This window comes from Rutidosis leptorrhynchoides, chromosome 5, assembly GCF_046630445.1.
Source record: "Rutidosis leptorrhynchoides isolate AG116_Rl617_1_P2 chromosome 5, CSIRO_AGI_Rlap_v1, whole genome shotgun sequence".
Taxonomy (NCBI): domain Eukaryota; kingdom Viridiplantae; phylum Streptophyta; class Magnoliopsida; order Asterales; family Asteraceae; genus Rutidosis; species Rutidosis leptorrhynchoides.
Genome location: NC_092337.1, coordinates 393,967,591 through 393,995,176, shown reverse-complemented (window position 1 = coordinate 393,995,176; position 27,586 = coordinate 393,967,591). Strand labels below are relative to the sequence as shown.

The window sequence follows — 27,586 nt, the reverse complement described above, 5'->3', positions numbered from 1 at the left end:
TATTATATTATCATGATATTATCATGTATGAATATCTCTTAATATGATATATATACATTAAATGTCTTTACAACGATAATCGTTACATATATGTCTCGTTTAAAAATCATTAAGTTAGTAGTCTTGTTTTTACATATGTAGTTCATTGTTAATATACTTTATGATATGTTTTCTTATCATAGTATCATGTTAACTATATATATATATCCATATATATGTCATCATATAGTTTTTACAAGTTTTAACGTTCGTGAATCACCGATCAACTTGGGTGGTCAATTGTCTATATGAAACATATTTCAATTAATCAAGTCTTAACAAGTTTGATTGCTTAACATGTTGGAAACATTTAATCATGTAAATATCAATCTCAATTAATATATATAAACATGGAAAAGTTCGGGTCACTACAAATAAATTTATTGTGAGATTTGTAAAAAAGAGAAATGAAGTTGATGAAGAGTGATGAAGAGGAAGAGGATATAGCTTGGTTATAATTTCGTTAGATAAATTGATTTTATTTTGATTTCGTTATTTTGAGGGACTAACTACGTTAAAAATTACTTTGGTAACTTGTTACCTGATGAGTAAGTCATGAATTGCGTACAATAGTACATATTTAAAAGTTGAATGCATACAATAGGAGATCTGAAAGTTGGATTCATACAATAGAAATTTAGTGAAAGTTGAATGCATTTTCATATACTTATCTCATTCAGTATCTATGCTTTCTGTCAACGTCTGGGGCGGAACATAGTGTTACACTGTTACTCAAAACAGATATCCACCCCACCTGAATTTAACGAAAAAAAAAGTTACACCAAAAAAAAAATTAGCGAAAATTAAGGTTTTTTTTAGTGTTTACCCATATCGGCAATGAAAAATTTATTAAATTTTTAAACCCGCCCCATATGTATTCGGATTCAAGTCCCGCCATTGGTCAACGTGACATTTATCAGTAGTGACATGCCATGTTAATTCACTCGATACACACTTCTCAATTGTGTCTGGATCATCCTTCATCGCGTCTCGATCTTTGAGACCAGTAAAAAACTTCATTATTTTTGTTTATAATCATCACACTCAATTTAAATAACATAGACACTTTATTACAAGATAGTTCAAATGTATAACATAGTAACACACGATATGTCGTCTGGCCAGAAAGACGGGGAAAGTTGGTTAATGTTTGCTGAATCGAAAAGTAAGTAAATTGCTTGTGATAAAAGTAAAAATAGCTATTTAATTACTATCATTTTTTTTTACTAATTAGGTCCCTAAACTTTTCTTCTTACATACACAAACCTCGTGTTTTGTGTTAACGGTAACAGCGACTAACGGACAGTAACAGAAACTAACGGACATTAAAAAAAATACTAACTACCCTCACATGCGCCTGCTGAATTTACCATCACATACATATATATTGTGAGAGGTGTAAATGTTTTTTAAGCCCGTAGTCGCACGTATTGTCCACGCAAAATTTGTAAACCATAACGACTGTCCATGTAAAAACAACTTAGAGACAGATCAAACTAGTGATTTGGGACAAACCACAAAAAATGTCCACGTAATTTTGTTAAAACGTTAAAGACGGTCGATCATACTACATTAGATTCATTAAGAATAATTTCCGTAGCTCTCTAAATTATTATTTCCATCACATGTAGCCATTTTATACAATCTAATTCTCTCATGCAATATCAAAATGAAACACACAAATGTTTTAATACAAACTTATATTGTAGTTGCTACACACCACGATGTTTTACACATCAAGAAATTTAAAACACAAACAATAGTACATATACTTATCACTAAATTTCTGTCAAAATCAACTGAGCGCCAAACTGAGGTTGCAAAGTCACAATGTTATGTGGAGCATGAGAGTACGAAGGCGAAAGCTCAAAGGAGAAACGTCGTAGAATCATAACAAGCGCCATTTTTGCTTCTAACATTGCAAAATTTTGTGCAATACATATACGTGGACCACCTCCGAATGGAAAGTACTAAAGTTGTTGCTTGGTTGCCTTTGACACACCTTCGGCAAATCGCTCAGGTTTGAACTCATTTGCATCATTACCCCAAATATTTGGGTCACGATGCAAAAGCATCTTGTGCAACAATAAGTAGGACCCAGCAGGTAACGTTGTGTTCCCCAGTTTAGTTTCTTCATGTATCATCTGTTGGGTTTATTATTTTGTTTCCATTTATGTGAAAGTAATGGCCCAAGCCCAACAAAAATAGGCCCAAATGCTTGTTGACTTGGTCAAGCATTCTAGGCATTTTGAACTCCAAGTGCAGATCCATTTTTCATTAAGAGAGAGATCAGAGAGTTTTAAGAAAAAGGGAGAAAACCCCAATTTCCGTTTTTTAGCTACAGCAGTCCATAAAAGAGACGATCCCCGGAGATCCGACCGTTGAATCTTCTTCATTTTTGGGCTGTGTCCTCCTGACATCAGTGCCAACATTTTCAACCGTTGAATTCGTCTAAAGAGGTCTGTAGCTCGTGATTTTGCTGCTGGAACAGAGAGCAGATTATTGGGTGACGAATTTCCTCTTTTGTCTTTAAATTGTTTCATATACTTGTTGATTATTGTTGTTCAAGAGTATGATGATGTTGTATGCCTCTAGTTGATCTAGAGAAGGATTATTGTATTGCTCTCTTTGTTGATGATAGTGGAATTTAAGTGGCTTACGAGTCCCGTGGTTTTTACTCTCGATTTTGAGGGGTTTTCCACGTAAAAAGTCTCGTGTGTATTGTGTGTGCTTATTTATTTCGTATTTACTGATTTAGGGCAGAATTGGGACTGATTTGTGATGATTGTGGTATAGCTTGTTTGTTAGCATCCTCACGGATTCATACGGGTCGGGAAAGTATTGGTCAAACGGGTTTGTTTCCGCTTTGTAGATTGTCCGTTGTGACCATTTTCTCATCAAATTGGTATCAGAGCTAGGTTATTTGATTTGACTTGTGTGAAAGATGGAAGCTAATACAAGTAAAATGATTAGTTTAAATGGTTCAAATTATCATGTTTGGAAAGGTAAAATGGAGGATCTTCTTTATGTGAAAGATTATTATTTGCCTGTTTTTACTGAGGATAAACCTGAGGAAAAATCTGATGCTCAATGGAAAATTTTGCATAGACAAGTGTGTGGGTATATTCGGCAGTGGGTTGATGATAATGTTGTGAATCATATTACTGGGGAGACTGATGCTAAAGCCTTATGGAAAAAGCTTGAGCAGTTATATGAACGAAAGACTGGGAATAACAAGTTGTTCTTAATTAAGCAGATGATGGCTTTGAAGTATCATGATGGGACTCCTATTACAGATCACCTAAATGCATATCAGGGTATTATAAATCAGCTTGCAGGTATGGGTATCAAGTTTGAGGATGAGATTCAGGGTCTCTGGTTACTTGGTACATTACCGGACTCTTGGGAGACTTTTAGGACATCTTTGTCCAACTCTGCACCGAATGGTACTATCACCATGGAATTGGCTAAGGGTAGTATTTTGAATGAAGAGATGAGAAGAAAGTCACAAGGTTCCTCTTCACAGTCAGATATCTTGGTCACAGAAACGCGGGGGAGAAGTCATAGTAGAGGTCAGGGTAAAAGGGGCAATCATCGTAGCAGCTCACGCAAAGGCAAATTTGCTAACGTTGAGTGTTATAATTGTCATGAAAAGGGGCACACAAAGTGGTATTGTCCAAAGTTGAAGAATGAGAAGAAAAAGGCATATGACAAGAATAAACAAAAGAAAAGTGATGGTGGTGATGATGATAAGGTTGAAGTTAACGCTATCACAGATGAGTTCTTTGTTTGTATTGATTATGATATGATCAATCTTACTCATGATGACACGAGTTGGATTGTTGATAGTGGTGCTACATGTCATGTTGCAATTTGTAGAGATCACTTCTCATCTTACACTCCAGGTGACTATGGATTTGCTAGGATGGGTAATGCCGAGTTATCAAAGATCGTTGGTATTGGAGATGTTTGTTTGAAATTTGACACGGGAATGGAGTTAGTTTTGCATAATGTAAAACATGTTCCGGATATGAGACTTAATGTTATTTCAACAGGCATTCTTGATGATGATGGTTATTATAACGGTTTTGGTAATGGTATTTGGAAACTAACTCTTGGTTCTATGATAGTGGGAAGAGGCAAGAAAGACTCAACATTATACATCACGCGTCCGAAGATCATCCAGAACATTGTTAACGCAGTGGACAATGTTGATTCTACTGAGTTGTGGCATAAAAGACTTGGCCACATGAGTGAAAAGGGGATGTCTATCTTGTTCAAGAAGAATGTGTTGTCGGGTGTTAGTGGTATTGATTTGAGTAAGTGTTCTCACTGTTTGGCAGGGAAACAGACCAGAGTTGCGTTTAAGAGTCATTCTCCTTTTCGAATGGAGAACATACTTGATCTAGTTCATTCGGATGTTTGTGGGCCTATGAAGACTAGGACACTTGGTGGATGTTCCTACTTTGTTACATTCATCGATGATCATTCCAGGAAGGTGTGGGTTTATACCTTAAAGTCAAAGGATCAAGTATTTGAAAAGTTTAAGGAATTTCATACACTAGTTGAAAGGCAAACGGGGAAGAAACTCAAGTGTATTCGGACTGATAATGGCGGTGAATACATTGGCAGATTTGATGCTTATTGTAAGGAGAATGGTATTCGGCATCAAAAGACTCCGCCAAAGGCACCTCAGTTGAATGGCTTAGCAGAGAGGATGAACAGAACTTTGGTTGAGAGAGTTAGATGTTTGCTTTCACATGCAGGGTTGTCCGATTCCTTTTGGGGTGAGGCTTTAAATACGGCAGTTCATATTATTAATCTAACCCCTTGTGTTCCTTTGCATTTTGATGTTCCTAACAGGGTTTGGAGCGGCAAAGATGTTTCTTACCGTCATTTACGAGTTTTTGGATGTAAAGCTTTTGTTCATGTTCCCAAAGATGAGAGGTCAAAGCTTGATATGAAGACTAAGCCATGTGTATTCCTCGGCTATGGTGAAGATGATTTTGGGTACAGGTTATATGATCCAGTTCAGAAGAAACTCGTACGAAGCCGAGATGTTGTATTTACAGAAGATCGGATGTTAAAAGATGTTGATATGACAGATTCAGTTCCTCAACCTAGTGCTGATCTTGTTGATTTGGATCCAGTTACTCCACAACATGTTGGAGATGATGTTCATAATGATGAACATGGTACTGATGATGATTATGCTCCGGAGCAGGTAGAGATTCCAGTACCAGATGTGCCCCCATTTGTCCCACTTAGGCGGTCTACCCGAGACCGTCATCCTTCTGTTAGATATTCTGCTGATGAGTATGTATTAGTTACTGATGGGGGAGAGCCAGAATGTTATTCAGAAGCAATGAAAGATGAGCATAAGAAAGAGTGGGGTGAAGCTATGCAAGATGAGATGAATTCCTTGCATGAGAACAATACTTATGAGCTGGTGAAGTTACCTAAAGGCAAGAGAGCTTTGAGAAACAAATGGGTATTCAAAGTGAAGACAGATGAGCTTACTTCACAACCAAGGTACAAAGCTAGGTTAGTCGTTAAAGGATTCAGCCAGAAAAAGGGTATTGATTTTGATGAGATTTTCTCACCGGTTGTGAAGATGGGATCTATTCGAGTGGTTCTTGGATTAGCTGCTAGTCTTGATCTTGAGGTTGAACAGATGGATGTCAAGACTGCTTTTCTTCACGGTGATTTGGATAAGGAAATCTACATGATGCAACCTGAAGGTTTTCGGGTTAAGGGTAAAGAAAATTATGTTTGTAGACTTCAGAAAAGTTTATATGGGTTGAAGCAAGCACCGAGACAGTGGTATAAGAAGTTTGAGTCGGTTATAGGAAAGCAAGGCTACCGAAAGACAACTTCAGATCATTGTGTTTTCTTTCAGAGGTTTGGTGATGATGATTTCATCATATTGTTGTTATACGTTGATGATATGTTGATTGTTGGTAAAAATATTAAAAGAATTGCGCAGTTGAAGCGAGAATTGAGCAAGTCTTTTGCTATGAAAGACTTGGGGCCAGCAAAACAGATTCTTGGCATTCGAATTTCTAGAGATAGAGGTGCTAAGACGTTACATATATCACAAGAGCAATACATTGAAAAGGTGCTAAGTAGATTGAACATGAAGAATGCTAAAGTGGTTAGTTCCCCTCTTACAAACAACTTTAAGCTAACAGAAAGAGATTGTCCTACTTCAAAGGAGGATGTTGAGGAGATGAATATAGTTCCATATGCGTCAGCAGTTGGTAGCTTGATGTATGCTACGGTGTGTACTAGGCCAGATATAGCTCATGCGGTAAGTGTTGTTAGTCGGTTTATGTCAAATCCGGGTAAGAAGCATTGGGAAGCGGTTAAATGGATTATGAGATACTTACGAGGTACTTCAAAGTTAGGTATCACATTCGAAAATGGAGAGCCGGTGCTTGTTGGTTATACAGACTCAGATATGGCAGGAAACAAAGATAACATGAAATTCACTTCTGGATATTTGATGACTTTCGCAGGGGGAGCAGTTTCATGGCAATCAAGGTTACAAAAGTGTGTTGCATTGTCTACAACCGAGGCTGAGTATATGGCAGCAACAGAAGCGTGCGAAGAACTATTGTGGATGAAAAGGTTTCTACAAGATCTTGGGTTTAAGCAATCACGATATGTGGTTCTTTGTGATAATGAGAGTGCGATTCATTTAGCTAGAAATTCTATGTACCATAAGCGGACAAAACATATTGATGTGAGGTATCATTGGATTAGAGAACGTCTTGAAGATGGTTTGTTTGAACTTGATAAAGTTCATACCGATGATAATGGTTCTGACATGTTCACAAAGGCTTTAGCAAGTGAGAAGCTCAAGGTATGTTGCTCGATCGCCGGGATGGCGAACTCTTCCACATAATTGGAAAGGGGGAGATTTGTTGGGTTTATTATTTTGTTTCCATTTATGTGAAAGTAATGGCCCAAGCCCAACAAAAATAGGCCCAAATGCTTGTTGACTTGGTCAAGTATTCTAGGCATTTTGAACTCCAAGTGCAGATCCATTTTTCATTAAGAGAGAGATCAGAGAGTTTTAAGAAAAAGGGAGAAAACCCCAATTTCCGTTTTTTAGCTACAGCAGTCCATAAAAGAGACGATCCCCGGAGATCCGACCGTTGAATCTTCTTCATTTTTGGGCTGTGTCCTCCTGACATCAGTGCCAACATTTTCAACCGTTGAATTCGTCTAAAGAGGTCTGTAGCTCGTGATTTTGCTGCTGGAACAGAGAGCAGATTATTGGGTGACGAATTTCCTCTTTTGTCTTTAAATTGTTTCATATACTTGTTGATTATTGTTGTTCAAGAGTATGATGATGTTGTATGCCTCTAGTTGATCTAGAGAAGGATTATTGTATTGCTCTCTTTGTTGATGATAGTGGAATTTAAGTGGCTTACGAGTCCCGTGGTTTTTACTCTCGATTTTGAGGGGTTTTCCACGTAAAAAGTCTCGTGTGTATTGTGTGTGCTTATTTATTTCGTATTTACTGATTTAGGACAGAATTGGGACTGATTTGTGATGATTGTGGTATAGCTTGTTTGTTAGCATCCTCACGGGTTCATACGGGTCGGGAAAGTATTGGTCAAACGGGTTTGTTTCCGCTTTGTAGATTGTCCGTTGTGACCATTTTCTCATCATCATCCGTCCCAACGCTGTACTTGCTGGGAATAACCTAAGTACCTCATGGAGGATCATATTGATCTACAAGTCAATAGCCACAAGTTAGTTAAACAGATGTATTATCAAAGGGCAAATGGTCTAGCGGTATTAAAATGACCCTTTCAAATCTTCAATCAAAAGCTTGAGGATGCAAGTCCAGGGGTGGACATGTATATATTTGTATTAAAAAATCGCTTATACGTGTGTGAGTTTGCCTTTCAAAATAAAAATTAAACGGATCTATTAATTTGTGTTACATGCTTCGGTTAGTAAGTTAATATATGATTTATTAAATATATGAGCATCTAAAACTTACAATCTTTAGATGATTTAGTCCATCAACATCTGGTTTCCTTTCTTTGAACATTCTTATAACTTCATCTCTAGCACGATCTTGCCAATTCGTGTGGTGACTCAACATAATCATCGTCCAAACAAGCAAATTTGCGATAGTGTCTTGGCCATCAGAGTAAAAAACTTTGCAATTTTCAATGACTTCATCAAGGTTGAGTCCGAAATTGGCATTCCCTTGTTGTTTGATTTCTTTGTCATTTGAATCTAACAATAGTCCCAACAAATCCTCTTTACTACATTCCCCTGTTATCATCGTATTTAAACGCTTATTAATTATTTTCTTTATTGAACCATTCACTTTTGAATCAATTTCCATCATCCTTCTATTGCTCTTTGTCGGCAAGAATCTACAACATCATGAATCAAATACAAGTAATACACCCTTTCGTTGTTAATATAACTAAAAGTCTAGTGATAAATTATCTCACTGAGATCCTGGAAATATACAATGATTGAGCAGCCTTTAAAACGAGGTCTTCTTGTTCTTTTTGAAGTTCAAATATCATCCTTCCTTCCTCGTAACTGCTAGCAAAAGATGTGCGTGAAATTACATCACTAGTATATTTTTGGAGATCAGGATAAATGTCCACTTCACTTGATCCGCCTTTCGTTAGTCTTTCCCATTTGGATATCATCTCACTATAGCTAATGTTAAAGGCGGGTAACATGTGCTACAAATCAAAAAATGAAATCATGTTTTCAAGCTTGTAATTGGGTACATTTGAGGTAATTAGCATTATTGTAACACCCCAATATTATTAAGGTATAAATTGTTGTAATGAATCATTTAAAGTTTATAATAATGGGGTTGGTTAATGGTAAAGTTAGACTTTGGGACCTTACTTGTTAAGAAAAATATGAAGATGGTTAAAAGTGTGAATATTACAAATATAAATATATATGTTGCTGTGTATGCTTCTTCTAGCTTTCATGTTATTTTATTATAAACTTAAATTAAGGATTTGGTGTGGTGTTGGTGGCGACGTACAGAACTGGAGTTTCATTTTCAAAAATTCAATTTCACCTTAATCTTTAACTTCATTCACTTAAGAATCCTTCCTCTCAAGCCTAGCAGATTTATCGTCAATTTCTTGTTCTTGGTGAATTTTAAAATTTGGGGCTCATGAACCCTAATTGAGGTAATTGTCCCTTTTACTAAATTAATGTATTGGTGATATAAAGTAGTTAGATGATAGAGAAATGAGATTAAAGTTATATATAAAACTTCTTACATGAAATTTCACCAATAAATGGGGTAAATGGTGATTCTTGAAATTTATAACGGGTTTTAGCTTAAAAGGGTGCTTTGAAAGTAAGTGGGTATATATGTGTGCATGTGTCCGAAAATGTGAATTAATAGTGATCAGTTAGTGAAACACTATTTAATTGATTAGGAGTATTTCTTAAGCAATTGGGATTAAAGATTAATGGTGGTTTATTGGGTTGACTAAACAAGAAAAGTTAGTTCTAATGATGCTTAATTAATAGAAAATGATGAGTATCCATCTATGCATTTTAATGAAATTGATTAAGAGTCGTGTGTTAATTTATGAGGAAATCTAAAAGTTAATATTTTTATGAAATTTTGGGTAGAAATGAATTGCTAGCCAAATACAAGCTGATAGGTAATCTTATAGATTAATAGGTAGGTGTGTTCTTCAAGAGTGGACAAATATGTAGATAGTTTATTAATGTTAAAAAATGTATGATATTGTTTGTGTTTCATGATTAGGTGCTTGTGTGGAATCACCACGGAAATTTTGTAACAAGAGTAGCTAGTGAACTTGAAAATCGGGGTGAGTACAAGTTGTGTATAAACTTGTATGTAATGTTTGTTATGCTTTTAGTGTTATGAGAATGTGAAGATACACTTTTTGTGACCAAGTGTTTTGAAGGTGTATGATGTGCGAGCGGATGTGTACGTAATACTATTAATTTTTACTGCGAAATACTATTAAATACGATACAATTTTACACAAGTTATTTATTTATTTATTGAATGGGATATACCTAAACCTTACTACAACACTATAGGCAGTGTACCTAATCGTAGAGTAGTGTAGTTTTTAGTAAGTCCGGTTCGTTCCACAGGGAGCTAGCTGAGTTTAACGCTATATTTTAACAACTATATTTATATAAAATATATATAATTATATATAGTAATATTATTTTAAAAGTGAGTTTTTACCGTTTAATGACCGGTTTGTCGATTTTATATTTTAAGCGTAAAGATAAATGACGATAATATAAATGACAAAATTTAAATTGCGATAAATTAATTGCAGTAATTAAAATGACAGTAAATAAAGGTACGATGAAATATGAAATAAAAGTATTATGCTTATTTAAACTTCCGTAATCATGATGTTTGACGTTTTGATTTTTAATTTATTTATCTGAGTTAATTGTCCTTTGACATGGATTTATTTGATACCTATCTGGTTTTTGTCCATAATAGTCCATCGGTCATAATTATAAAATGTTCGTCAAATTAACCTTATTCCCGAAGTCAAATATTCCAACAAATTAGGGATTCGAACTGTAACAAGGTTTTAATACTTTATTTAATGATTACACCAGGTTATCGATTGCGTATAATCCAAGGTTTTAATACTTTGTTAACAATTACACCAATTACCCTTGTATGTAATCCACCCATATTTTAATAAGATATGAATATTAATTTACCCACTTGATCAGAATAAATAATCAATTACCCAACCCGAATAATTAATTAAATGATCGTAAAAGATGTCGTATAAACGTCACTAAATAGGACATACATAATCATTTTAATAATTATTAGATTAACTAATTTGAAGATAGGTTCGACAGATTCTAATGAGTTATCATTCGATTAGACAATACCTCCTATCTATTAATAGTCATAGTCCAATGTCCACAAGTGTCGATCTTTTGTCCAAACCTTAATTATGGTACAAAATCTAATAACCCCGTCTTAATATTTTAGTCCAACATCACGATTACTTCGGCTCAAATAAGCATAATAATAACTTAGTTACGAGACATTAATTTAAAAAGGAAGAACATAGCTTACAGTGGTGATTAATCGCGTAGCGTTACACGGGCAGAGTTCCGACTTTAAAACCCGTAAAACATTTCTTACAATAACCCAACTAAACCATAATTTATTATTAATCTTAAATTAAAATTAAAATTATAATATAAATATATTACATAGAGAAGAGAGATTGATTTTTTGTGTATAACTCGTCCGAAAAATGCTGAATTTATAGAATGTGGCCTGCTACAGTAACTCATGCGGTCGCATGAGATATTAGTGCAAATCTCATGCACTCGCATGGGCTCATGCACTCGCATGAGTTTTATTCCTATTTCCCATGCGATCGCATGGCCGTCAGATCCAGCTCACATATTTTTTATTTGCTAGTTTGTCGACGTTATTTAATATAATATATAATATATAAATAATTTATATAATTATTTAAATATTATATTATATTCTTGTGCATAGTTGACTTGTAATTTTAGCTCCGTTGCGTCGCGCGTTGATAGTTGGCTCAGGTCCCGGTTCCGATTTTTCGAACGTCCTTTCGTATAATTTAATATCTTGTACTTTGCGTTTTGCGGCTCGTACTCTTGTAATTTTGAGACGTTTCTCATCAATAAATTGAACCACTTGAATTGTATCTTGTACATTTAAGCTTTTTGGTCATTTGCTTCTTTAAATCGTCGTTTTCTTCTTTTGTCTTCGCACTTATTTATTTAAACGAATATTACATAAAAATAGAACAATTACAACTAAAAGCTTTACATATTAGAAGGATATTGTGCCTAAATATATGTTCATTTGGAGCACTATCAAATATCCCCACACTTGAACGTTGCTTGTCCTCAAGCAATATAGAACTTAAAATAAAATCACACTTCACTCGAATCACTTTTTTTTATTCTCATACTTTATACATCAGTGATTTTGATACGGCGGTACAAACAATGATAGTAACGATGTGGTTTACAGTCCCACATGACTATGAAAATTTAGATCCTTTAAGGAAATTGGATCTTTATGAAAATATTTGATCTTTTAAAAATTCATTCTAGCTTTTACCCTAGATAAGTTTTCCGGAATAACCCTTCACCGGTGTTTGCAAAATATTTTTGTGGGTTTTGTGGGTTTCAGTTTTGAAAATTTTAGCTCAAAAACTTTTGGTTTTGTGTCACCCACTTGCTAACCTTGTATTAGGAAAGCACACGTCCAGTATACTTGCTCCGTATATTACCTTTCGGTAAACTACCGTCCGGTTGTAAAGGAAAGCGTTGAACAAGCAACTGTTAAGGCAATGTCCCGTGACATGCAGATAATTATGGTCAAAAACGTGTCGGATGCAATTACTATTCTTTATAGGAGCAATAGTAAAGATCACCCTATAGTTTTTTCGGTCTGGCACAAGGTCATGTCTTCGACCATGCTATGCAACCATCGTTCTTACGGTTGACACCCGATTTGATTCAGGTGACCTAATGTATTCTGGTGAATTCTTAGGATTTTACGTTCAATGGTAATGAACGCATTGAAAATAGGTTTTCAGAAAACAAATCGGTTTTAATTTTGATCAAAATATTTTCTAGTTCAAGCTCGAGTTTAGATATCATTGAATTCCATGAGTTTGTAATTCTCAATCTTTAAAGTCAATCTCAAGTATTGAGTAATATCATACTTAAAAGCTGATTTTTGATCTTTAAGGAGATTATCCTTTATGGGGGTCTGATTCATTAGTCTTATCAAACTAATTTGCACGGCGCCCTCCCCATTTTACGAGACAGATCCTCTCATGGTTAGAATAAGTCTGACCACTTGGCGACCCTGTTTGATGCTGAGGTCCATGGATTTCCTGCTGATTTTAGAGATGACTTTTTTAGATTTTTCGTCAACCTACAGCTGGTCTGGACGACAACTTCCTGATCTAAATCAAGAAGCGCGTGTCTTTTTCGGAAGATTTTACTTTCTTTTAATGATGGAATTGATTCATTGTGCAGATCCATCTTTCTTTCAAATATATTACAGTAAATTAGGTAAAACTGATTAAAATCGTCCAAAACAAAAGTACTTGTAATAATCTTGTACAAACATATGTGATATGTGTTTTAAATAACTTGGTAAATTCTTCCCACACTTAGCTTTTATTTATTTTTTTTCTTTGCCTTTTTATTCTCCTCTATTCCATTTTAAATGAATTCTGACGTTTTGAGTTGTTTCTCCATTTATGTTCTCTCCGAGGTAACAATAATTTCAGTATTATCACCTAGTTTTATCGTTCATAAATATGTATAAACATGATTTTGAATTCATTTTATTAAAAAATTTTCAAATTTTCACAAAATTTGGCAAATAAACTAAGTGTAAACCCGAGAGAATTTATAACCCTTCCCCACACTTGAGATCATGCAATGCCCTCATTTGCATGAAATCGAACTATAATTATAAATTCATGAGAGTGATTAGTGTAGAAAAGTGATTAAAAATACCGAGTTTGCAAACATATTATTTTATATCACATTTGATATTTTGCGTCTTGTCGTCAAAATTAATAGCTTTTGCTGAACTTTAATGTCAGTCTTTGAAAATACGCTGTTTTACCATGTTTTGTACATAAGATAAACTACAAACATATATATAATATATATATTTATTTATTTTTATAAAACCCTTTATTTATTAAAATAATTTAAATGAATAATTTTTTAAAATTTTGTTTCCTTTTACTTTAGGTAGTTTCGGTATGTTTACCTAGTCCGTCCCTCGATAAAATTTAAAATTTGTCGTTTTTGAAGCGATTGTTTTAAAAGCAAAGATTTTTGGGTTTTTTATTTTTTTTGGTATACTTTAGATCAATAAAATTAAAAATAATGATAACAAAATTTTTCGCCCCGCCCTCGGGTAAAGCAATTTCGGTTCTATGACCTAGTCTTCAACTTACGATGAATTTTAGAAATCATATTTTAAACTTAATGAAATAAAGTAATTTTCGTTTTTAAAATCACAAAAAAACTTAAATTTAAAAATGCATATTAATTTCATACAAAACCTACAAAACAAAAATTTAGAATGGGGGAAAGAAAACTAGTTCTTTAGTGTCTGCTAGCAGAAAAGACCAATCGGATTCCATTCTCGGAACTACACGAGAACAGAACAACTAACTTTAGACAACGTTTTCTTTTTAGAACATTTGAATCTCCCCACACTTAGGTAGCTGTGATGTCGAAATTGTGATTAACTTCATTGTCAATTACTTTTGGACTATAATCAACTTGCATATCTGTGACTTTTGCTTTAAGCCATTGGTCGGATTCCTGTGTAATATCCACAAATTCAACTAGTTTCGCATTTTCTTTAGGCGATAGATTAGATACTAACCGGTTACATAATTTAAAGTTTCCCTTGGTTCTAGCATCGTGAATCCGTTTAATAAGTTTCTTCATTGAACTGTTAATAACGGAGTCATTTAATTTCGTATCAACAACGGGGTTCTTTGTTATCATGTCATCATTAGGTGTTACTTCATCTTCCCCACACTTAGGCGTTTTATTATTGTTAAGCACTACCGTTGGAGTTGGTAAAACAACATGGTTCTTACCAATCGTTTTTGTTGGTTCAACGGTTTTGGTTGGTGGAGATTTAGACTTTCGACTCACAAAGGTGATCGATTTTTCACCATCACTAAGTTTCATTCTACCCTCTCTTACATTAATGAACGCCTCGGTGGACGCTAAGAATGGTCGTCCTAAAATTAGAGGAATGTTTGAGTCCTCTTCTATGTCAATGACAATAAATTCGACTAAAAAGGTTAAATTACCCACTTGAACGGGTAGGTTGTCAGCAATTCCAACTGGGTGCCTAATGGTTTGATCAAAGAGTCGAACACTCATCTCTGTTGGACTTAACTCACCTACTCCTAATCTCTTGTATAATGAAAGAGGCATAACACTCACACTCGCACCTAAATCTGCTAGTGCATCATACATGACACAATCACTAAGTAGACAAGGAACAATAAATTCACCCGGATCACCCAACCTGGGTAGAGGTTTTGGTGGAACTATCTTCATCGGGTTTACTTTTACGGTTTTTGTTTCTTGTACTTTCTTATTCTTCTTTTTCTTTCCAGAGGTATCACAAACTTTATTACCTATTACTTGCTCATACTCAACTCCTTTTCTTGGAAACAGGATGGGTGGTCTGTATGGTTCCACCACTGGTTTTACATACTCGGGTGGTGGTGGTGGTGTAACTTCTTCATTGTTACTCACATCTAAAACCTTTCCATCTTCTGATGCTGGTTTTTCAGAATTCGTTGAAACCATATTAACATTCTCATTCCGAGGATTTACTTCAGTATTACTCGGTAGCTTTCCTTGTTCCCTCTCACTCATCATGCTAGCAAGAGTACCTACGTGTTTTTCTAGATTCAAAATGGAAGCTTGTTGAGTTCTTAATGATTGATCAAACCTCTCATTTATTTGGGTTTTAGATGTAATAAATTGTGTTTAAGATTCCACTAGCTTTGCCATCATTTCTTTCAGAGTTGGCTTTTTCTCTTCGGTTTGTTGAGGTGGTTTATACAAGCCAGGTCTTTGTTGATTGAAAGTGTTGTTTTGAGTTGGTTGGTTATTCGGACCTTGTTGGTTATATGAGTTATTGTTGAGTCACTTTGAATTGTAAAGAATGTTTTGATTTCGATTGAAGTTTGGCCTTGGCGGTTGATAATTATTCTGATAATTATTTCCAGGCCTTGGTTCATGTAGGAAACATTCTCACGTTGTTCCATCGTTTGCTCAATGTGACAATCTTTCATTAAGTGTGGTCCACCGCATTGCTCACAACTGATTTGTATTGCGTGAATATCTTTAGTCATCTTTTCCATTCGTCTCTCGAAAGCATCTATTTTTGCGGAAATGGAATCAAAGTCATGGCTAGAATCGGCTTTAGCCGCTTTAGATGAACGAAAGATATCTTTTTCTTGGTGCCACTCATGAGAGTGGGAGGCAGTGTTATCAATGATTTTGTAAGCTTCAGTTGCGGTTTTCTTCATAATGGAACCACCAGCTGCTATATCGATGTCTTTTCGTGTAGCAACGTCGACACCTTGGTAGAATATTTGTACTATTTGATAAGTGTCTAAACCGTGTTGAGGACATCCTCTCAACAACTTTTCGAATCTTGTCCAAGCCTCATATAATGTTTCATTTGGCTTTTGCGAGAACGTAACAATTTCTCCTTGAAGTCTTACAGCTTTAGATGCCGGAAAGAATTGTTTAAGAAAATTTTCAACTAAGACATCCCATGTGTCAATCTCCCCTTCAGGTAACGATTCTAACCAATCTTTGGCTTCTCCCTTTAAAGTTCAGGGAAACAACATGAGATAGATCTGTTCATCCTCAACTTCTCTGATTTTGAATAGAGTACAAATCCTATTAAAGGTTTGAAGATGTTCGTTTGGATCTTCTTTTAGCGTACCACTATATTGGCATTGATTAGTTACCATGTGTAGGATTTGTCCCTTGATTTCATAATCTGGCGCATTAATGTCTGGCTTAATAATGGCGTGACCTTGGCCCGTACGTGTGGCTCTCATTCGGTCTTCCATACTTAGAGGTTCCGTTACTTCCATAATTGAATTTGTTGAATACGAATCACTGGAGGATTCTGATTTAATGGTGTGTGGTTCAGGAGGAATGATTAGTGGTTCTGGATCTTGGAATTGTCCTTGAATATCCTCCGGGTTCTTAATTGTGAAGTCGGGTTCAAAAAATGGATTATCGAAAATTTGAATTGGAATACTTGGTCGACTAGATGACGATTCTAAAGAAAAATCAACGGTGACAATATTAGCTAGATGTCTTGATCGAGTTACAGGTGGTGAACGTATGAAAGGTGGTGAACGTTTTGCTCGGTGCATTCACTGAATATCCTATAAGTTATAAAAATAAAAATTATATAAGTTATCAAATTAATAGACTTTTCTGATTTTGCCCACGTTTCGAATAGCCAATAGATGCAGCAGGTAGCCAGGACCCTTTAAATCGGAAGCCCACAACTCGCCACTAACAAATCCAACTATTACTACGAACCAGAAAATTTGGATGTCTATCAATTTAACCGCTTAAAATAATTTTTCGTCGAAAAATAAAGAAAATAAAGAAAATTCTATGTCCTAAAAATTAGAGCGTAGAAATGAAAAAGAAAAAGCGCGTCGAAAAATAAGAAGTCGAAAAACAAACCGTCAAAAAACAAAAATAAGAAAGTAAAGCGTCGAAACTTAAAAGCCTAAAAACTAAAAATTAAAACTTGCGTCTAAATGTATTAAAGCTTAAAATAAATTCTAAATCCAAAACGGCAATAACTTAAAAAGGCTCTAAAATTTATTAAATATTAAAGCGATAAGAGACGTTGTAAAATTCTAAAGCGCCTAAATCTTAATCTAAAGAAAAAGCACTTAAGGGATTTTACGGCAAAGCCTAAAAATCTTGGAATATAAAATAACTACGGCAAAAACTAAGTTTAGAACTAATTACGAACGGTAAAAATACAAATATTATGAATAAACGATAAAAAAGATACGAAATATAAAACTTAAAGTTATGAAAATACAATTTTTATAAAAATATATGTTTTTTAAATATAGCGTTTCACCGAGTCCCCGGCAGCGGCGCCAAAAACTTGATGTGCGAGCGGAGGTGTACGTAATACTATTAATTTTTATTGCGAAATACTATTAAATACGATACAATTTTACACAAGTTATTTATTTATTTATTGAATGGGATATACCTAAACCTTGCTACAACACTATAGACAGTGTACCTAATCTTAGAGTAGTGTAGTTTTTAGTAAGTCCGATTCGTTCCACAGGGAGCTAGCTGAGTTTAACGCTATATTTTAACAACTATATTTATATAAAATATATATAATTATATATAGTAATATTATTTTAAAAGGGGGTTTTTACCGTTTAATGACCGGTTTGTCGATTTTATATTTTAAGCGTAAAGATAAATGACGATAATATAAATGACAAAATTTAAATTGCGATAAAGTAAATTGCAGTAATTAAAATGACAGTAAATAAAGGTACGATGAAATATGAAATAAAAGTATTATGCTTATTTAAACTTCCGTAATCATGATGTTTGACGTTTTTATTTTAATTTATTTATCTGGGTTAATTGTCCTTTGTCCTGGATTTATTTGATACCTATCTGGTTTTTGTCCATAATAGTCCATCGGTCATAATTATAAAATGCTCGTCAAATTAACCTTATTCTCGAAGTCAAATATTCCAACTAATTAGGGATTCGAACTGTAATAAGGTTTTAATACTTTGTTTAATGATTACACCAGGTTATCGACTGCGTATAATCCAAGGTTTTAATACTTTGTAACAATTACACCAATTACCCTTGTATGTAATCCACCCCTATTTTAATAAGATATGAATATTAATTTACCCACTTGATCAGAATGAATAATCAATTACCCAACCCGAATAATTAATTAAATGATCGTAAAAGATGTCGTATAAACGTCACTAAATAGGACATACATAATCATTTTAATAATTATTAGATTAACTAATTTGAAGATAAGTTCGACAGATTCTAATGAGTTATCATTCAATTAGACAATACCCCCTGTCTATTAATAGTCATAGTCCAATGTCCACAAGTGTCGGTCTTTTGTCTAAACCTTAATTATGGTACAAAATCTAATAACCCCGTCTTAATATTTTAGTCCAACATCACGATTACTTCGGCTCAAATAAGCATAATAATAACTTAGTTACGAGACATTAATTTAAAAAGGAAGAACATAGCTTACAGTGGTGATTAATCGCGTAGCGTTACACGGGCAGAGTTCCGACTTTAAAACCCGTAAAACATTTCTTACAATAACCTAACTAAATCATAATTTATTATTAATATTAAATTAAAATTAAAATTAAAATTATAATATAAATATATTACATAGAGAAGAGAGATTGATTTTTTGTGTATAACTCGTCTGAAAAATGTTGAATTTATAGAATGTGGCCTGCTACAGTAACTCATGAGGTCGCATGAGATTTTAGTGCAAATCTCATGCACTCGCATGGGCTCATGCACTCGCATGAGTTTTATGCCTATTTCCCATGCGATCGCATGACCGTCAGATCCAGCTCACATATTTTTTGTTTGCTAGTTTGTCGACGTTATTTAATATAATATATAATATATAAATAATTTATATAATTATTTAAATATTATATTATATTCTTGTGCATAGTTGACTTGTAATTTTAGCTCCGTTGCGTCGCGCGTTGATAGTTGGCTCAGGTCCCGGTTCCGGTTTTTCGAACGTCCTTTCGTATAATTTAATATCTTGTACTTTGCGTTTTGCGGCTCGTACTCTTGTAATTTTGAGACGTTTCTCATCAATAAATTGAACCACTTGAATTGTATCTTGTACATTTAAGCTTTTTGGTCATTTGCTTCTTTAAATCGTCGTTTTCTTCTTTTGTCTTCGCACTTATTTATTTAAACGAATATTACATAAAAATAGAACAATTACAACTAAAAGCTTTACATATTGGAAGGATATTGTGCCTAAATATATGTTCATTTGGAGCACTATCAGTGTAAGTATGTGTGTTGAGATTTCAATATAATTGTTTATATGTTTATGAATGCGAATGAGGTTTGTTTACTATCTATGTGATACATAGTGTATGTTGTGTTGATTGTATTGAGTCGAATAATAATGTGTTGAACGAGTGATGAAGGACTTAGTGGCGGGAATTGAGGGCCTTGGTGGCGGCATGGGTTGGGATGGCCTAAGTGGCGAGGTAAGCTATGTGTGGCCTAAGTGGCGAGCTAAGTGATGCCTATGTGGCAAGCTAAGTGCGGTAATAACCTTGCGCAAGGTAAACGGGTCAAAATGAACTTAAAACCTCAACGCATGAGTTGTGTGCATGTAAGGTGTAACTGTGTGCTTGTTGATGTTATATATATGTGTGTATACTAATCTGTACTCACTAAGCGTTAGCTTACTCGTTATTGTTAAATGTTTCTATAGATACGGGCGCGGACAAGGAAAAAGGTAAGCTGGAGGGATAGCTTACAATTAGGAAGATTGCTTTGGATGTAGGAAGATTTGCTAGACACTTTTGATAGATGCCTTTGGCCAGGATTGATATGTCACAATAAACATGCTCTTGATATCCGTTGTCATTTTCGTATAAATGGCTAATTTGATATTAGGTCTAAATTGTTTACGTAAAACTTGAATTTGATGTATGCAAGTTGTTGTTATGTTAAATGATAAATCTGTAGTGTTTTATGTCTTGCTAGTAACAGGTGTCGAAATGGGTTGCCTGAAATGGGGCAAAATGAGTTTTAAGGTGTAAAAAAAATAAGTTGCACCAAAGATGCGCCGCATCTATTTGTCTTATAAAAAAAATTTGTCGTTTTTCGGTTGTGGGTATGTGGTCATTTCAATTATAGATCCATAAAGTTAAAAAATACATGATTATACCTTGAGTTTTTCAACATGGAATGCAGGATTGATGATTTTTCTATGCTTTGCCCATATTTCGCCTTCAGCATCCGCAATCTCTGTTCCTACTTCCTAGCAACTTTGTAAATGGATTTCCTCCTTTTTGCTTTTGAAACTGATGATAATTACCCAAAATATCTCGTATTAATGCAGGTTCCGTCACATGCACCAAAGGTCTAGGCCCCACCCAAGTAAAGAAATTATTACCTGCCATTCATTTCAAAAAGAATTATAGTTCTACCAACTTGGAATGTGAGATCTTATTATGTTTGAATAGGCCCTCAAAGCAAAACCAACCCCAAGAGATGCATGAGATGCATGCCCGTCACACATCGAGAGACTAGCGCCCCTCAAAATTAAAGTAGTGTACTAACTGGGAATCTCCAGGTTCCAACCAAAACCCATGGTAAAAGATATAAGTTAGATACTATTTTAGAATTTTATGGGATTCACAATTTCATTCTCTTCCCAGTGTGAGACGGGGTGTTACAAAGCGTTAGACGGTAGCTAGATGCTAAAAAATGTTATAGGCTAGCGCATCTCGCTCCTCCCCCATTCATTTTTATGATTTTATCTACTTGAAACGCTTACAGCTAAGTGCGAAAAAGGCACCTAGGGGACCAAATGAAATGACATTGAACAAAGTCCCCCACTTAAACTCCTGAAGTTCTCTTCAGGCCAAAACATAATCAATAGTCAGGATCCATATCTCAAGAGATGCACGGGTCATGTGTCTGTCACACCTCTAAAGATACCCTAAGAGATGTACGAGTCGTACGCCCGTCACACCCCGAGAGGCTATGGCTATGATACTAATTGTAACGACCCCAAAGCAGCTCTAAAAGATGCCCGAGCCGTGTGTGCCTTCACGCCTCGAGAGACTATCACCCCTTCAAACTAAAGTAGCGGACTAACCGGGCATCTTTAGGTTTCAATTAAAACCATGTTGAGATATATTAGTTAGTCACCGCTTTAGACTTTTAAGGGACTCACAATCTCATTCTATATCCGATGTAACACCGGGTACAATGTTGTTTGTAAACATAGCGACGCAATTGACAAACATTTATGGGAATGATAGGCTACACATGCCATGTGGGAATGAATAACAGTAAAAAAAGGGTAAAAGCAAACATGTGGAGGCCCCACCGACGTTGATGACATCGGAGAGGAAAATCACTAACTCGTGACTAAAGGGACATTCGGGTGGATAGATAAAACTACGGGTGGAAATTGGGTCGAAATTCTCGGGACAAGTAGAAGGCTACCCCAAAATTAAGCCAAAAATTAATAGGTTATGATTGATATTTTAAACGCATCAACCCACTCACATGAAACCTCCCAACTTGAAATTAGAGTAGAAGAATTCTTATTTTAGTTCTAAATCGTGAATCCAAAATCAACGAGCTAACTCGTAATCAACCCTAAACAAACTCGTTTGATCCGAAAGCAACCCGCTTGCCCACTAACTCGTATGACTTTTTTTATGACCATTGATCTTGAAGAGTAGTTGGGGACATGCAGCATAAAACAAAGGTGATAAATTTAATCCCTGTCCATGTCCCTTTAACTTCGAGTTACACGATTTTTCTCCTACGTTTGACCTCAAAACAGTCACCGAGTTCTAAGAGGGTGATTTGCTTTAATTTTCTTTAGTTATTAGTTATCATCAATGGAACCACCTCAAATAATCTATTCAAAACTATAAGAAATTTGAACTCCGATAGACATCTTCGTGAGAGAATTGCAAATGTGCTTACTTTGATTCCTTTTATTGCTGTTGGTATCCAAGCTCCAAGGCATGTACTCTGTGGCTGCATTTTCTTAAATGGGTTGGGTTATGGGCTAATATGGGTGGGTTTTGTGCCAAGTTGAATTCTAGATTTATCTTTCTCCGATCTATTCAACCCATCAGCAAGATTTCCGATCAAACGCCTTCATCTGCTTATTCTCAACCATGAATACCAATCGCCACTTTAAACCTTCGTTTCCGAATTCAATTCCGATCAATCCAGCAGTTTTGCAACAATTCACCAAAAATCACCCTAAACCAAATTTGGGTTTCCGCCCAAATCAATCATCATTCTCCCCTAAATCCACTATTTTCGTTGGCGGAATCACAAAATCAACAAGCTTAGCAAACATTAACAACGCTTTTAAGTCATTTGGTCCGATAAAAGGTTTTGGATGGAAACACGGCAGAACTTTTCTTTTCATCAAGTTTGTGAATACTGACGCTGCTTCTACTGCTATAAGTACCATGAATAAGGCAAATTTTTATGGTAGGTATCTCTCAGTGGGGTACGCTAAATCAGATTTGATTGTTAGGGATTATCAACAAAGTACGGCTTCATTTAATTCCGACAAGAAGAAGACGGAAATCCTGTTAACTGTTGAGCAAGATGTGCAAAACAGGATGAAGATGGCAGCCATGATAGTTGATAAATACCCAATCTAAGCTGAAAAACTGTTTAACTGGTTGAAATCAAGAAAAGCGTCCATTAATTCTATCATATCGTGGGGAAGCTATGGAGTTATTGTCGAGTGTAGGGATTCAGAAAGTTACAAAAGAATCAATTCAGGCTCGACACTAAGCAGTTTAGAATTTCTTAAAGTTTAACCTATGCAACAACGTGCTCTCAAATTCTCAAGATTTGTTCTTCTTGAAATCCGAGGGTGCCCGGTTGAATGTTCCTCTATAGATTCCTTGAATCTCATTATTGGAGATATAGGAGGTGAAGTAATTCATGTTGATTCTAAATCCTCCCAATTAAAGAACGCTGAATCTTTATTTGTAATGGCCGAACTTTTTGATCCTGCCCCAATTAAATAATATGTACAAGTCAAGGTTTCTTCAAATAGTTCATGTAGAATCTGGGTACGTGAAGTGAATGTGAAAACTGCTTTGGAAGTTATCACAGATGAAGAAATTGAATTGCACAATATGGTAATTCAAAGGTTGGAGAGGGCTGAATCGATGTTAAATGGAAAGAGAGTCAATGAAGCTAAAGAAAATGATGATGTTTGTTCTTCACCGGAAATTGTTGTGGTTCCGGCAGACGATGTCTCCAGAAAAGGTTCTATTCCGGTAACAGATTCAAGTCAGGAGTTGTCTAATTCGGTTGCATTGGGAACAAGGGAATTATTCAATACTCCTCTCTCTTCTAATAAGGGTAATAAGACAAGTGAAGAAAAGAATCTTACACTAGAAAAGGAGGACAAGGGTATGGCTCATTAAGAAAGCATGGGAAGTAAGTTTAAAAATATCATATCTCCTTTCTCTTCTAATAAGGGAATTATTTAGCTAATGTTGACAATGTTGAGTCTACTTATCATTCTGACCTTGTTCATGCATCTAAAAATAATAGAGTTGACTTAGGAGTGTCAAATTTTCCTCCACTCCCCACCAGTACACATGAACTTGAGCCCAAAACTAAACCTATTAAGCCCATTACCTATTCTGATCAAACAACTTCCAAAAATACTCATGGTACTGATCAAAATTTAAGGGATTGTGGTGACTCCTCTTGCAACAAAGTATGTGGTGAAATTAGAAAAAGAGGTGCCAATATTAATTCAAAGAATGAACTTCGTTCCCAACAGCCTAGTGATACACTAGACGCCACTGTTCAAGGTGCACAAACCTCTAACTCAAATATTAAGTCCCCTCCTTTTGACACTATAAGTGAAATACGTTATAGCAAAAATAAGGGGCCCGAAACTCATTTAGTTCAAGTTTTCGATGGGGTCGAATCAAACAAAAAGCAAAATGGTAATGGTTCATTTAAGGAAGAGTTATTAAAGTTTGCTAGTGTTATGGACAAGTTGGCGGCCGAGGAGTTGCCAAAAAGATTGTCGAAAGCATGAGGTTAGCCTCATGGAACACCCGCGGCCTAGGTAACATAAATAAAGGTCACATGGCGGGCGATTTGGTCTATCATTCTCATATTCAATTTCTAGCAATTCAAGAGACGACGGTGACTGGAAATCAGCTAAGAGTCTATCCATTTTCAAAGATTTAAGCTTTTCAGAGTACAGAATATGTATCATCTTTGATGGTATTGATTTTAATCAGGACCATCTTTATATAGCTTCTCAGAGTTACAAGATATCGATCCGAAAGGTTTTCCATCATCTGCAAGTGTTGCAACTTTGAAAGAAAGCATATTTTCTCAATGGCCTAAAGATAAGGCTAATGATCCAAGGACATTTAAAGATATAAAGTTTTTAAGTGGTGGAAAAGCATTGGAGAACAATAAAACAATTGGAGAACGCAGGAATAGTTTATGTGATGTCCCTGGTGATGGAATTACATCTATGTATGTCGTTGTTAGTCATCCTCCTCAAGATATGGAAAAGAATGCAAGCTGGCAATGGAAGGTGAAAAAAGCAAAAGCAAGTGCAGAAGCACTAAAAATTAGTTTAAGTGTTTTGGCCCAAGAGACAACAAAGCCGCCTCCAGAGAGCAAATGGATATCGTTGTTTAAAAGATCTCATTTTTAAGATATTGAGATAATCAAGACTATTTTTTATGATCGCGACTTCTTTCATAATCTTTTTGATATCATTTTTTCACTTTCATGCTCACAGTTGGTTTAGCTAGCAAGTATAATTGTATGGCAGTTTCATAATTGCAATCCCGGTTTTTACGTCGTTCGGCTTAAATTTCTTTTGTACAAGTCGGACGATTCTCATTGTATTTGTTGCCTTCATTGATTTGATGAAGGTGTTGATTAATATACGTGTTCCATCTTTGCTGGAAAAAAAAAAGGAAATTTGAACTCCTTTAACCTTTACAGAACTTCAGTTACTTACTCATTACTAACTAGAATAAGAAATGAAATCTGTATTTAGATTCAATCAAATTTTAACGTGATTTCAAATATTTATTGATTTATATAAAATTAACAAGATAATCTTATCCCTTTTATTGATTTGTTGTTTTTTTTTTTTTTTTTCATCAAGCTCAATAGATGCACAAAACCCGTACGTACCATGAGTTTTAGCAGATGTATAGATAAACGGCATGACACGCGGAAGTATATTGTCGGTGATTTTAATGGGTTTGAGTCTAGCTTGTGACGTCATCTTTACCATCTCTTTAACATCTCCATGTAAAAACTTATATGGATTACCATTCAAACCTTGATCTCTAAGATATTTTTCCATTGATTTTGGCTTTAACCAAACCCAATTGAATAATCTCCATGCATATATAACTGCTACTACACAACACACAGTGATCACTCCATTTATACCAACTAAGCTTACTGGCTCCATTGATTTCAACCTCAGTGAAATAATCGAGGTTAGAAATTATTTTGTTGATTTGTGAATATGATAAATTGAAGCTGGTTTATTTATAGATAATAATTTTCACTTTAAAGTCCCTCTAGTTTGAGTTAGGTAATTGTTTAATGTTTATCTTTTAAATTAATGTTTTTAAGATGTGGAGTAAATATTGGTTACCGCCCTTTTTTTTTTTTTTTTTTTTTTTTTTAAGATAATTTGTTGGCATCGAATATTCTAATTTGCCACGCATGCACGCGCTTTCGGGCAGGAAACCCGAACCGCATTAGAGGGATCTGAACCTTATACCATACAGAGGGGCAGGCGGTCGGACCTGGGTCCTGAATACGGGTCGGTAAAACCTTCCCCGGGACAATTCGTGTAAGACCCGAATAATTGTAGTGTACATGTGTGTATACAAGTTACTCAGTTTTGGGGTTTTGGTTGCACATAATTAAAAAGAGAAAAGATGCTGAACTGGGAGGTCGCGCGCCGCGCGGCTAGGTGGCGTGCCGCGCCATCTGTCTGCGACAGATTCCTTTCTTCTTTTTAAAATAGATATTTTGAGGGCAATTGTGTAATTTCACTTTGGGGCCGAATTTAATAGCCTAGATCAGTTTTGGGGAGCTCATTTACTACTCCCACAACAACCTTATCTCCTCCAATTGAATTTTAGTGAGAGAGTGCAATCCTTGAGAGAGAGAGAGAGCTCCATTAAAGGGTGAAAGAGGTTGAATCGGGTCTTGATGCAAGTTTTAAAGTCGTTCATCTAGTCGATAGCTATGTGGTGATTGTGTTGGTAAGTTATAAAACCCAATTTCGTACTTTAATTGCTTTAAGGGTTAGGGTTTGGGCTAGTGATAAACCAAAGACCCATCTTGTTAGTATTTTGGGGATTTTGGGTGAATATGGGTTATGAAGGCTCATTGATGACTAACCTAGGGTTGAATGTGTTAATTGGACTTTTGAGTCTTAAATTTAGTTAGTTAGTGCTAGAACACTTTAATAATATGTAAATGGGTGTTATTGGGTATGGATGACCCAAATGGGTGTGTTGACCTTTAAATGGGTCAAATGAGTCTTTAATGACCTAAGTGGCCTAGCAAGTATGAAAACGAGTTAGCCTTGTGACCTAAATGTGTTTTAAACCCATCTTGACGAATGATTAGGGTTTTGGTGTGTGTTGACCCAAATTAGGGTTAAGGGTGCAAATGGGTTGAAATTGCACCTTGGGTCAAAATGGCTTAGAATGGTGAAAGGGTTTGGTTGACCGACTTGCGTTTGCGTTTGATGATGTGTATAATATGATAGGTACGTTACTTTGAGGTCTTGCAAGCTCGAGTATCTTTTCACAAGACTTTGAGGTGAGTGGAATAATTATATGCGTATGTATATAATGTATCTATTTGTTGTAGCGTGAAATGTGTAGTGTCGAGGTGCTAAGACACCATGTTTCACGTGAAGAGTGTAGCATCGAGGTGTTAAGATGCCACTCGGGTGTAGCATCGAGGTGTTAAGATGCCACCTAGGAGTGTAGTGTCGAGGTGTTAAGACACCACTCCGTAAATTAATGAGTGATGCATCAAGGTGTTAAGATGCCACTCGGGGTGATGTGCCGAGGTGTTAAGG

General features: G+C 35.4%; 1 non-coding gene and 1 pseudogene across 1 annotated transcript; one reads left to right on the top strand and one right to left on the bottom strand.

The window, feature by feature from the left end:
• Window positions 1-1,817: 1,817 nt before the first annotated feature.
• Window positions 1,818-25,948, bottom strand: LOC139847317 (cytochrome P450 CYP72A219-like; annotated as a pseudogene).
• Window positions 16,258-16,364, top strand: LOC139851135 (small nucleolar RNA R71). Its single transcript, XR_011760495.1, has one exon. It is a non-coding gene; the product is annotated as a small nucleolar RNA R71 (small nucleolar RNA).
• Window positions 25,949-27,586: the final 1,638 nt, after the last annotated feature.